Raw genomic sequence first — 8243 nt, 5'->3', positions numbered from 1 at the left:
GTGGGACCACACCTGTGATCCATCTTACAAGGGTACATGTGAATCTTTCTAAATATAGAATATAAATGTCTTAACACAATAACGAAGAAAATGCCATGAAGGCTATGTTAACCAGTTTGGTGAAAATATTTCAAATTGTATATAAAACCAGCACACTGTACCCATGACTGCGTTAATGTACACAGCTATGATTGAATAATAAATAAAAAGAAAAGAAAATGAAATAAAAGGGAAAAAAAAGAAGAAGATGAAAGAAAATATTATCTAAATATTAAATGCTAAAAATAAATGTTATTTTCATCTTTAACTGAGATCCTTATTTTTTCTTAGGAAATACCATTTTGAGTTGCCTCTAATGAAAAGGGAACCCAAAAAAATCTACTGGCAAACTAAATATGGCTAAAAAAAGATTATTCTCCAGGCCAAGAACTCCAGAGCACCAGCCAAATAAGACAAACTAGGACTTTAGGTGGCCCAGGTCCAAAAGATCAAGACAAGTGCCAAATCACTTTATTGATGGCAATTACCAGTTGATTATCATTTTATGTATTTATAATTGATCCATGTATGTCATTTTCTGCTAAGCAGTGAGCCTCCTTCCTTTTCTAAAAACAACCTAAAAGAAATCAAGGGGTATTTACAGATCACTTACCTGATGATCTAACTTTTAATTTCAAGGGATTTACAATTAAGGTGGAGTAAAAGAATAGCAGACATTAAACCAGGAGCAACTAAGCACTGAGTGGCATACAGAAATAAATTTAATGACAATGATAGAGACAATGAAATATATTTGAAAAAATATGTGGTTATCCATTTGAAGTATCTAAGAAAAGGTGTTCAGAAAGGAAACAAGGTTTTAGAAACTAAGAGAAAATGAGTAACAAAGTGCGAAAGGGTAGAGAGATGAAAAAATTTCATTTATAGGAAAATTAAACATTAGAGAGAGAATACATTACAGAATCCTATAGAAATTCTATTTCCAAATACTTTAAGGTTAACAAAACTTAGAGCACCTTAATGCACTACTTCTATAAGCTGAATAATGAAGGTAGAAGAAAAGAACCCCCAGGAAGCAATAAAAATGAAATCTGAGTACTCAGAAAAACATATTCAGAGGATCACTGGGGGCCTAACTTATTTATTTGGTTAAATTTCTCATTTTAGTCCATTTCAATGGAAGAAAATGCTCATTACAGTATGCAGCTAATTTTCCACCTCTTAACTTAATGTACTAAAACAGTTTTACATAAAAAACTTCATTTGTCAAATACTAAACATCTGCACCCTTGATTACAGCTTTGTTATTGAGACTGCTTTTCAGGTACCATATGTCATAGTATTTCACTTCAGTTAAACCTTTGTGCACATTCAGGTGTGTGTGCGTGCACATGCACACACTGGGGCACAAAGGAAGAACATGACATCTGGCACCTAGGAAAAGGATAAGAGAATGACAACTGTGAGGAAAAGCCACCAGATCTGTGTATGAACATAAACTACGCACACACCAATGCTCACAATTACAGACCACAATACCCAGGAGGGTCACAACTTAGAGCTTGTATAATAAAAATATAGGAAGCAAGAGGAAAAGGATATTTTTAAAGGGATGTTTTAAAGTACAATTATTCTGTAAAGATTCAAGCAGTAAGGCATAAGGAAAATAAAGATAACATACATGCTTTAAACAAAAATAAAATCTAGATAATAGTTTTAGGCAAATACATAATGCATCCCTGCTCCACCTGGCTCACCCACAGACTCACATTTTCTCTCAGGATCTTCATGGCTTTCCCTGTCCCTATTAATTTTAATCCCAGCATGTGCTCCTCATCATATTAACGAGTGCTTAATCTTTCTTCTACCAATTTAAATGAGACAACCCAGTAAAGAACAATGGGCCTGGAGTCAGGGGACACAGTTGACTGGCCACAGTCTTTCTTCTAATTAGTTATGCAACCTGGTACAATTTACTGCACACCTGCCCCATGTAATTCAAGAGATTTTCCTTTCTGGGTTTGAATTTCTTGATATGACAGGTAAGGAGTTGAAGCCTATGTTCTTAAAGGTTCCAGAAAGTTCCCACAGAGAAAGGGAACAGATAAATGGTTCTACTTGCACCTCTCACCTATTCCAACCTGGTCTACATCTAAAGGGGCTAAAGGAGAAAGCCCAGAAAAGAGGAAGCAATGTGCAAAAGGTTATGGTTGACCTTCCACATACATACGAAGAAAGGTAAATTGATCCTCAAATCTTGGTTCAAAAACTTGCTCCATGCTTAAAAGCATTCTGGGCACTCTAAAGGCCCTTTTCAAAGCATGACATTTCTCCTTGTCCTCACAGAATTTACAATCATCCTTACAGAACATACTATCTAGTTAGAAGAAAACTCTAACATGCAGTAAGAAAGAGAACAAAGGAATGCTCAGATGTAAATAATGAATGCAGGATAAGCCTTGAAAAAGGAGAGTTGCACACAGATATGAACACCTTACAAAGAGAATGTAGGATTATGCTCATTCAACAAATATTTACTGAGTGCATACCCTGTGCCAGGTGCAAAAATAAGCATAATTCCAGCTCTCATTAAGCTTACAGTCCAGTAGGAGACAGTCATGGACAGGACAGGCCAGCACTGCTATGTTAGAGGTAAAACAAGGAAAGAATCTACTAGGGAAACTCAGAAGGAATTTTCCAGAAGTGACACTCATGCTAAAATCTAAGAACAAAAAGTCATTATCCAGGTGAAACAGAACAGGCAAGAATACTGTAGTCTGAGTATGTATTAATAGTACGTGTGCAAAAGCCCTGTGGCAATTATATGCTTGGCAGGTCTGAAGAAGAGACAGAAAGTCACATGGCTAGCATGCAAAGAGCAAGGAGTACAAGATGGTGCTTGCAATGAAAGTAAGGCCAGACATGTAGGGCCTTGTAGGCAAGGGTAGCAGCCTCATTTTGAAACAATAACTCTCCAGATGGATATTTCTGGCAACTATGTGGGGAAGGGAACACAGTGTGACAGAAATGTACATGGGTAAACATCTTAGAGATGCTCCAGACACCAGGTAAGAAATGATGACATGTTGAACCAGCATGGTAGACGTGGGGATGCAGGAGGGAAAATGACCACATTTGCTGCCATGAAGAAGAATTAGTCACAGATGGCTCTTACTTTTCTTTCTTTTTTTTTTTTTGCAGTTTTTAGCCGGGTCTGGGTTTGAACCCACCACCTCTAGTATATGGGACCAGCGCCCTATTCCTTTGAGCCACAGGTGCCACCCTGGCTCTTACATTTTTGATTTGCGTAACAGAAGGAACCATGGTGCTATTAACTGAAAAGGGGACATAGAAAAGTCTATCTAGAGATGAAAAGTGTGCTAAGAAGGGAATGGTCTTGAAAGGATAAACAGCATGAGGACTTTTGAGTTTAGAGACCGGAAGATTGTGGGAGACCTCAAAATTGCTTTAGGTGGATTGAGAAGCCAGCAAAAGACAAGAGTAGAAAGAGGAGCTGGAGGTCAAGGAATGAAGAGAGTAGAGTACTGTGCCTGTCAATCCTCACTCACCTGCTGGGATTTTCATGGCACCTATGCTATACCGGCCAATATGACACCTGCAACAAAGCACACAAACAGGCATACATATGCTTCAGATCATTTACTAAAACTTATAGAGGTAAGAAATGTGCTAAATTCAATTCTTATCATCTGAAATGAGACAAAGTACAAAACAAGTTTCTTCTTTCATTACCTTAACCAATATCTATTTATCTCTCTCTCTCTGTCTCTCTCTCACACACACACCTTTTATTATAACTGTCTCTAAATATCTTATGCCTTTCTGTTGATAACTAGTGGCTCTGCCTTTGTGAGAGTCAACTCAAGCAATTAATCTGTATCTTCCTCTAAAGAAAGTGGACTAGGACAAACTTATAGTACTGTGAGAGCTTTTGCCTTTGTTTTCATTCCAGGGTCTAAGGCCAGGAGATACTTTCTGGCTCTCATCACCCTGCTGTGAAGCTCCAGTAAACTGCAGCAATGCTGAGTCAACATTAGCAGCCCTCTGAGAGACACTGAGTTATTCTTACCTCAAAGAACACTTTGCTTTCATCCCCTAGTGCAGTGGTTCCCAACCTCTTTATCACCAGGGACCAGTTTCATGGATGACAATTTTTCCATGGATGGGGGGTGGTATTTTGGTATGATTCAAGCACACTGTTATCTCCACCTCAGATCATCACACCCTAGATTCTCATAAGAAGCACACAACCTAGATCCATCCCATGTGCAGTTTACAGTGGTGTACAGTCCAGGGGTCCTCAAACTTTTTAAACAGAGGGCCAGTTCACTGTCCTTCAGACTATTGGAGGGCAGACTGCGGGCCCAGGATGAGTCAGCTGCTAAGCAGGACAGGCAGCAGCAGCAAAAACACCCGGCAGCCCAGATAAATGTCCTCGGTGGGCCATAGTTTGAGGACCCCTGGTACTCACTCCTATGACAATCAGACAGAGGGCAGAGCTCAGGCAGTGATATGAGCAATGGGGAGAAGCTGCAAATGCAAACCAAGCTTCGCTCACCTTCTGCTGTGCAGCCCAGTTCCTCTCAGCTCTAATTTTTAACTAGTGTGTCATGAGACAATCTTAGATGTGCCGTGAAAAGTTTTAAAGATTATTTAATTAAATTATTTTTGAAAAATGTTCAAAGCACAGGAAGTATATATATATATTTTTTAAACAACATAATTTAAATGTGCTATGGAAGTTTAACTATAGGTTCAAGTGTGCCATGAGATCAAAAAGGTTGAAAACCATTGGTATATAAAAAAAAAAAAAGAAAGAAAGAAAAACAATGGTATAGATGAATTGTCCTGGCTTAGAGAACTAAACTTAAGTTTCTCTCCTTGCTGCCTTAGTTCTAGTTCTAAGATGCTCTAGACACCACGTAAGTAGTTCCTTCTAGTTCTCTGTCTTCCCCACACAATTCAGAACTCTCTATTCATCCTTCTTCTCAGGATGCTGACTGGTCTGGTCACTAGAATACCATAAATGTGAATTTTCTAAATACAGTAGAAACTCTGGAAGTTGACCACCCAAAGGACTGTAAATGGTCAACATACAAAAGTGAACTAGGAACTAGGCCTACTGTACTGATTTGTACATGTCTCATCTGTGAAAAGCAGGTCAATTTAAGGAGGTGGTCAATGTAGGGAGGTAGTCAACTATGGAGGTTCTACTATATCTTGGATATTGTATGCAGTCTATACTACGCTATGTATTCTACATCAAAAAAAAGTCCCCCAAAAAATTACATCAGAAATTCTATAAGAATCTAGGGCTAACCAAACATCGCCAGAAGAACCAGTGACCTCTCATGATTCTCTTTTTATAGCAGCTACCATAAGGTCTAATCACAGTAACTATATTGACTACATGAATATTTAGTATATTTTCTTTTCCTGCATTTGTTCTGGTTTTCTAATTTCATGTTTCTATGTTTTATCACCACATATTCTTTTGTAGGAAAAGTCAGAAATTCTACCCTCAAAGATTAGCTGGTTAAATATATCATTAAATATATAATTAACCAGCTAATCACTAAATCTACCCAGAGTTAGATTCTACACTAAATGCTGTTGCTAAAATGTGTCAGTTCATTCCGGCTCTATCACTGACCATGTAAAGGTAGAGAAATCTTCTAGTATGAAGGAAAAGGGTAGTGGAATGTGATTTAGTGACCACTACAAAGGCTTTATTTTGAAGAAATTCCTTTTATTTACTAGTTGCATTTGAAATGTCATCACTTTTCTCGTTGGTGGTTTTAGTAACTATTAGAATCCAAACACATACTTTTTGCCAGGCATCACCAGTGAAGAATTTAACAGCAGATCTTTCTAGGACAAAAGCCTCCCACACTTTCCAGGAGAGTAGAGAAGGGACAGTGTGACTTTGGGAGGGAAAGAAGAGGAAAGAAGGTAAGCTGGAAATTGCAGCTGAGCTATTAACCAATGTTCCTTGAGCCAGACCTATGGTAATCACCTCGGAATCAAAGAGCTAATCAAACAGTAATCAACAAATGAACAAGAGATGGTCTCGGTACTGAAGAGGATCCTTTAGGAAAGAAAGTATAGGTCAGATTTACCTCCTTCAAGATGCCTGCAGTTTGGGCAGCACCTGTGGCTCAGTGAGTAGGATGCCAGCCCCATATACCGAGGATGACAGATTCGAACTCGGCCCCAGCCAAACTGCTACAACATAGCCAAGTGTTGTGGTGGGTGCCTGTAGTCCCAGCTACTCAGGAAGCTGAGGCAAGAGAATCGCCTATGCCCAAGAGCTGGAGGTTGCTGTGAGCTCTGGCACTCTACTGAGGGCGATAAAGTGAGACTCTGTCTCTTTAAAAAAAATAAATAAATAAATAAAGATGCTTACAGTTTAATGGTAGCTATAACAAATGTACAAAAACAGGTTTAAATCGCAGAAGGCAATAACAAGTCTTCTCAATGCTAAGTCTAGGGAGCTGGCATCTTATTAAACAGAAACTCCTGATTTGATATCTGCCATTTCCTAAAATCTCTGTTATCAGAATCTAATTAACTAATTATGAACTATTTTATACTTCAGATAATCTACTTCAGTGCACATAATTTAATAATGACAAGAATGAGAATAACATGTAGAATGAGCCCTTTTCCAATCTGTTTCATGACACTGGGGAACCTGTGGTAGGCACAATAACGCCCCTCCCCAAAAGATGTCAACATCCTAATCCCCAGAACCTGTGACTATGTTACCTTAAATCACCAGAAAGACACTACAGATTCAATGAAGGAGAAGTACTTTGAGATGCGGAGATTATTTTGAATTCAGATCAAAGTAAATTCAATCTAATCAAATGAGTCCTTAAAAGCACAGAACCTTTCCTAGCTGGGTTAAAAATGAAAGGAAAGAAAGAAGAGACACTGGAAGTATAGGAGAGATTGGGTTATTGTTGCAGGCTTTCAAGATGGAGGAAGGGCCCATGCTTCAAAGAATGCAAGCAGCCTCTAAATGTGGAAAATAATAAGGAAACAGTCTCCTCCAGAGCCTTCAAAGGAACACAGTCCTGCCAATACCATGATTTTAGTCCAGTGATAGAGGTCCATGACATATTTCTGACCTGAAGAACTATAGATAATAAATTTGTTTTAAACCATTAAATGTGTGTGGTTTGTTACAGCAGCAACAGAAAACTATCTTGTTTTCTTTTGTATTTTGTCAACTGTAAAATGAGGACAATTATCTTTTCACTTTTCTTCTAAATTGTTGCAAATATTAAATGACAGAATTAGACATAGATTTTTAAAGAAAAAAACTGAATAGAAAGAAATAGCATTTAAAAATGTTCTTCAATGCACTTCCTTTCCCTAAATTTTACAGGATCTAGTCAATTAGAAATGAAGCAGAAACCTAATATGTCTGAACAGTTTCATGACATCCCCGGGTAATCAGAGACAATCTTTCATATTGATTATAATGTAAAACTAGTTGAGTTATAGAGACACATATCTAGTCAGTTCTTTGGCAAATGTAAAGCCTCCTTTAGAAAAATATAGTAATGAAATATTCTCAGTCAGTATGCAGATCTCCAACTGCTAGGCAAGTTAATGAGATGCATAGCTGGGGATTTAGCATGCATCTCAAGCACTGGTTCTGCATAAGAAACACAGTTGATTCTGATCTCATCACCTTATCCATTTTTAACAGAAACATCTATCAGCAAAAAGAAGACACTCCATGTATTAAAACTTTCCACAACCACCCTTAGCTATCAGAAGCAGGACAGCAGGCCATGTATTAGAGTTTGCAAACCTAATGAAATATTTTGCAAGTAACATATTTAATCAGTCAAATACAGATTATATTTGGTACACTGAAAATACTGAAGCCCGGCCATATAAAATGATTTGTCGACATTTCTGGAACAGCCCTTTAAAAAAGATAACTTTGGGGTTAGATGGATCCAAAACTGAGCTTCCTAGATAACATAATAGAAATCATCTTGTGAATAAAAGCAAAAAAGGGTCTTAAACTCAGAAAAATATCAATTAATCAAAGGGAGCACATATATGTAACAAAAAAGTGCAAATTCCAAAAATAACATTTAGGGCTCGGTGCCTATAGCTCAACTGGCTAAGGCGCCAGCCACATACACCTAAGGTGGCGGGTTCGAATCCCCAGCCCGGACCCGCCAAACAACAATGACGGC

The 8243-nt window shown here is 38.0% G+C and overlaps 1 protein-coding gene across 1 annotated transcript in view; it reads right to left on the bottom strand.

Moving 5' to 3' along the window:
• The window catches only part of THSD7B (thrombospondin type 1 domain containing 7B), a 1042983-nt gene that overhangs the window by 964570 nt on the left and 70170 nt on the right, over nt 1–8243 (bottom strand). The window contains exon 2 of the mRNA XM_023515847.1: nt 3256–3262. The gene's annotated coding sequence lies outside the window, so the exon portion shown is untranslated. The remainder of the gene's footprint in view (nt 1–3255; nt 3263–8243) is intronic.

The sequence above is a fragment of the Otolemur garnettii genome, unplaced genomic scaffold, assembly GCF_000181295.1.
Source record: "Otolemur garnettii isolate 467f Iridium unplaced genomic scaffold, OtoGar3 scaffold00080, whole genome shotgun sequence".
Taxonomy (NCBI): domain Eukaryota; kingdom Metazoa; phylum Chordata; class Mammalia; order Primates; family Galagidae; genus Otolemur; species Otolemur garnettii.
The sequence above is the reverse complement of the archived record's forward strand: the minus strand, read 5'-3'. Positions and strand labels throughout refer to the sequence as shown.